This window comes from Melopsittacus undulatus, chromosome Z (assembly GCF_012275295.1).
Source record: "Melopsittacus undulatus isolate bMelUnd1 chromosome Z, bMelUnd1.mat.Z, whole genome shotgun sequence".
Taxonomy (NCBI): Eukaryota; Metazoa; Chordata; class Aves; order Psittaciformes; family Psittaculidae; genus Melopsittacus; species Melopsittacus undulatus.
In genome coordinates, this window is record NC_047557.1 from 43071468 (window position 1) to 43077609 (window position 6142).

The following is a 6142-nucleotide window of genomic DNA, read 5'->3' on the forward strand; positions in this document are numbered from 1 at the left end:
GTTATCTGCAACAACCAAGGACTGATACTTCCTTCTTCATTAAGTTCCTCAAACGAAGAAAGGAAACTGCTTAGAATTCTGAGGTCATGTGTATACAAAGGAGAAGCAGCCCTTTAGTGAAAGCTGGTAAACTGAAATTCAGTTCAAATCTCATTTCTACTAATAATACATAATGATAAATGCACAATCCCCAATAGAAATATGTAAGGTTATTTTCCCAATAACCATCTGCAACCATGGAGTTACCTGTTCTTATTCAGCAAAAAGCAGATTTCAGGTCCTTTCCATTGTCCACATTTTTTATTTATCTTGTCTTTCAAAATACATACACCTGGCTACAGAACTTACAAATACTATCTTAAACACTACAATTTATTCCACTCAAAAAGACAGGAACGAAGATATCCAAAGCAAGCAGATGTGCATTTTGGGTGACAGTTGGCAGCTCTTCCTTAGGCCTGATTCACCTGAAGTTTACAGTTACTGCTGTTACTCCTTTAACACAGATGGTGTTCTAGTGTTAGAAAGTTAAGTTCTGTTTGTACCATCCATGCAAATGTTCACAGATAATCTATGCAGGGGACATATCCAACTATATTTTCTCGACACATAACAAAGACACTTTTCTGGCAAGTAAGCGGAAACTGCAGAAGTTGGAGGCAGGGGACTACTTTTGTGTAGCTATGACAGACAGGAGATACCAATCCTCCTACCTGGGCCTGGTTAAATACAGTGTGACCTATAGCCCATCAGCATCAGCCAGTTTCTACCCATTAAATCAGGAAACTCAACTAGAGTTCTGGTGTAGTTAATTCAAGTTTGAAGTCGTATAATGGTTTCTTTAGTCCATTATATAAAACTTATGCATAAACACCTGATTATATTTATTACATTCTCTTCCCACCATATTAATATGAATGAATATGAGTGATTAAGGCATCATCCTTGATTTGATTAGTCTCTTGATCTTTCTCCAGCGAATAACTTAATGTTCCTAGAAACTGTAAACCTGTGGGTTACAATCAGAAAATACACATGTATTTGGAAGCAGCCTCCTCGCTCACCTGCCGTACAGGTTTCTCCAGTCATCTAGTCTGAACAAGAAGAATGCAGATAATCAGAATATGGGAATTTACCAGTACACTGGCAACAGGTGGGGACAATCTTGCTTCTTCTGTCAGGCTGGATGACAAGAGAGAATACTTAAAACAGCAAACAGTACAGCTACAAGTTTCCTGTGAAGTTCTATTAATGGAATTATTTTAAATGCATAACTTTGTTTAAAGCCAAGCAGAAGACATGGAATCAACTCAAGTATGACTCAGGCAAAGACAAAAATAGTTTCATGCAGGCTCTGGCAAGTAACGAGCAAATAAGGGAGGATGTAGATAAAAATCTCTCAAATTTTTCAAAGTTGAAGTCAAAGTCAGTTTACTTAAATCACTTAAGAAGATAATGTTTTTAAATAGCTCTGTATATGTCCTGTTACATGACAAAAATCAGCTCAAAATATGGTAATTCTGCACTAAAGAGGACACAATAGCAGATGCAAATTAAGACTGGCAAAAAGTGTTAACTTCATTTCAGAAAAAAACAAGTGATGGTAACATGCCTAATGCAGCTACTTCTATTTTGAGACCCATTAATTTTACTTACTGTTAATGTAAACAAAAAAAGCAGAAGATATACTTCTGAACAGGACAATCCAAACACTTAGAAAAAAGTAATAAAGCTATGTCAATCTACACACAATGTGGGAAGGCAAGGACATCAGTGGTGTCCAGTGGCGTAAACATATAAGCTGCCTTTTTAGTTTACACAAATCACATTGCATTCATTTAGTATTTTTGATACAGCAATACAAGCAATGAATCAAGCAACACTGCTGATGTTTATTCAGACGCAAGTTTTCAGACAAAGACAGGCTCCCCACTCCCAACTGCATGTTTATAGTCCATTAAATCAACATTTGCTACTATGTAAGCAGTACAGTATGACTTCCAGTATCAGATCATACAGCTAAAATTATCACAAATAATGTTAAAAGTTAATGATTATCCCCTCTGGGAGCAGGAAAAAGCAAGGAGAATGAGAAAAAGCTCTTCAAAATACTGTGATGGGTAGCAATGCGTAAGCATTATTGAATCCTATCCTCCTCCCCGTAGTTATCACCTGCTTACTCATTGTTTCCTATTAAATTTTAAGCTGCACTAATTAAGTGTACCAGTTTCTATACCTCTATGTACTGAACATATCCAGTCAGTTCAAGATAATGAACCCACCTACCAGCTCTCCTTAACTCTGTAAAACAACCACTCCCTCATTTGAAAGCAAAAACTTGCCCCCACATAAACACTAGATAATTTGTTTCGGCTCTTCAGATATGCCATCCCTTCCTAATCACTAGAACACTTGGTACTTCTCCAGCTTCTGTTCTTTCTCACCTCCGAGGAGATCTTTTGTGCACTGTTACATGTATATTTCAATGCATACAAAAGCATTTCAGTTCAGCTTCACATCTGTGGCTCATTCATCTACTCTTTCTTTTGAAATATTACAAATGAAATAATAAATCAATATTCTTTGCACAATGTAATTAAGAACATACATATTTGTACCCTGGTGGGTATTTTCATAAAAGTGTTCTGGAGTTTGGGGGTGGGAAGGATGAGGTTTTGTTTTTGAAGGAAGGAAGGGGACAAATGTCTGAAGTGATACACAATGTTTTGAAAGCTTGAACCAAATCATATGCCTATGACAATCTCATTTAATTTATATATGCAGGACATTAACACAAAAAAAAAAAACCTGACCAAAACCCAGAGCAAATCTCATTTGTTTCAGTCAAACAAGAACCTCCACACTCACAGTTAAAATAAAAATTCATGCATGTAATTTCATTTGTGCACTGAGGGCAATATGTTGCTACTTCTTCATACTCTGACTATTAGCATAGATATTTTTAGTTAAATCAATGCACCAGGTTCTGACAGCTTGTATTAGGACAAAGCTGTCAGGTAAGTACTGTGAACCTGCAAACTGTGACAGTTTCTCAGGTATTTTGGTTTTGTTTTAAAACAGACCCTTAATCTGAAACAATCCGAATCTTATTGTAATTTTTTTAATATACAGGCACATTAAAGAACAGCAAGACTTAAAATAAACTTTGGCCCAGCTGAAAGAAACCTTCTTTCTGTTCATGAAAGTATTTGCATACTTTCATATGCCTCCATTTTCCTTTTTTCCCTGCACCAATAACTTCTGTTAAAAAGGGCATCGAAATCAATGGTAAGCTCCTGAAATATCAGCAGTACTTTAACTAGTGTAAAAGATAAAAAATAATCTTAAAAAATGTCTGATTCCTACTTCCTGGGGTAAAGCTAACTGACAGTAACTTGCAGCAGGTGACCTCTCTTCCCACAATGGACTGAAGATGTTTCTGGAGGGACAGGGAAGGTTCTCTGTGTTGTTCAGAAAAGTATAAACAAATGATGTCATTTTGCACAAACTGGTCAATTTGCGACTCTTAAAATTCGTGATTTTTAGAGTAAACAAAGATTTAATTATTAAACCTGCTTCCATTTATTTAGCATATTTTAAGAATAGCATGCACAGCATGAGGAGAATACATTATAAAAAGACAAAACTTATTAGTAAATTGTGTTTTCTATTTTACTTCACTGACCTTTGTGCACACAGTACTTCAAAGACTGCCTTTTTGCTTATGCCAGTCAAAGCTCCTTTTACAGGATTTTTTTCTTAAACTGAACAGCAAAGGACAAGTTTCCTCATTTATCCTCTTAAGTATCCTTAAGAAATTCATCATGCTTTAGTATGAGTTTCTGCAGTGTAAAAATAGACACTATTACAAACGCATACAAAATACATCAGTACCTTCAAAATTAATGTAACATCATTTTGAAAAGACAAAAATAGCGGGTAGTCAACTGATTACACCCTAAACTAGTATATTGTTAGCTGAAGCTTTCTTAAACTAAGCAGCCTATTCAAGTCAAGTATATGATGATGATGATGAACAAAGATATTAATGTTCAAGCAAGTTCCTCATAACTCTTACATTTTAAGTACTCGCACTTCAAGAAGGAAGCACACATTTCAGACACAACTACAAAGAACTATCTAGTTGCTTTTCTGTTTTACTGAACACTGAGGCCTACCTTAAGGATCCTACATGTATATGCTTGACTAAGGAAAACAAGGATACTTTTGCATTAAACACCAAAGCATTTTAAATACTAGTAACTTGTCATCTATTAAAAAAATAATATAATAATTCTAGGTGTGGAACCTAAAAATCAGTAAAAAGCAATTTTATTTCTCTGGATGTTCCCATGTGAGTATCAAAAGTAACAGAACTTAGATCAGTCCTTTACGGCGCTCTATCAATACGCTTCATTGTATCATATCAAAGTGCTTTGATATTCTCAAAGCATCTCAGCTTAGGGGTTACTGCAGTGAACATGTGTTAACTTTTAAACTGCTACAGTCATTTAACACACACATAACCAACTTGCTGTTCATTTTTGATGCTTGGTATTTTTGCAAGAGAAGTGGCAGTTGCTTACAGTTAGTTATGAGGCATCCATTCATTGGTGTGTTAAGAACTGGACTGAGATCTCCACGATTACTTCACAAAAGCCAGCCCATAATTGTCATCATTCAGCCTGTGCAGTAACACGCACATGTATTTGGTAATGAAAGCATTTGTGACAACCTTTAAACATACCACCTTTTCAGAAACTAATTTTCATTATATATGGAGGTGGGGGAGTGTTGTTAATTTCATAGTTAAATGATTATTATATGGGCTATAGTCCTTCTCTCTTGAATTTAAGAATAGAATTCCAAGAAAATCAACAGTCTTTCTACAGAACAGAGTGCTGGTCCAAGCCCTACTGCTTTCTGCATTAAAGATACAACTAGTTTTCATTTACAGATGTTTTAACCACTATCAGGTCTAACAATAATGAACTGCTCTTTGCTGCCATAACCTTGAGATCATTACAAGATGGAGTTACATATATGGGGAAGAGAAGGCTGCATTAAGACCTCACAGCAGCCTTCCAATATTTGAAGGGGACCTGCAAGGATGCTGGAGAGGAATTCTTCATCAGGAACTGTAACAATAAGACATGGAGTAATGGGTTTAAACTTACACAGGAAAGATTTAGGTTAGATGTAAGAAGTTCTTAACTGTGAGGCTGGTGAGACACTGGCACAGATTGCCCAAAAAAGTTGTGGATGCCTCACTCCTGACAGTGTTCAAGACTAGGCTGGATAGGTCTTTGAGCAACCTGATCTAGTGTGAGGTGTCCCTGATCATGGCAGGGGGCTGGAACCAGATGATCTTAAGGTCCTTTCCAACCCAAACCATTCTAGGAGTCTAAGATTACCCAAAAAATTAAATGTAAGTACAGTGCAGCTATGAACCATCAGGCATTTCCAACAGCTACTGAACAAAATGCAATGCTGACATATGAAGTAGGTGCTGTCACTGATTTAACAGTAGTTCATACTGAGCTTTCTTCTGTTACTTTCCTCCACATACAAATGCTCTGTACTTTGAGCACACAATGAATAGAAAGGGTGATGGATGAAATTAATGTTTTCATTTTAAAGTCTAGCTAGTTCCTCATAACTTCAAAGACAAAATCTGCTTAAGCTAGCTTCTATTTGCTTAGTAAATTAGATTAGCCACTGTCTTGTGCTGGCGATCTTTGCTAGAAACACTGGAAGCATTCAGTTTACGCATTTTGAAAAGAAAAATAAAAGATCCAACCCACTGTAAAACCGGCTCTGAAATGTAGTTCCCTTATACATCTTTTGTCCTCTGGTTCCCCCCTGACAAAAGAGATAATCAGCATATCCCAGTTCACTCTGCAGAGAAACTGTTACGTAATCTCTAGCAGATCTGCTTCATTAAATCAGAGGACAAAAGGAAGAAGAGGAAACGTCTGACACGGGAGAAAAATAAGGAAAAAAAACCCAACAAATCGCCTGAAGTCTTCTTCCAAATTCGGCAGTTCAAATTCGGCAAACTGACAGAAGGACCGCATAGCTGCGCCACCCTCCCCGCTCATCCACGATTCCCCAGACCCCGTAGTCAGCACTGCGTCTTCAG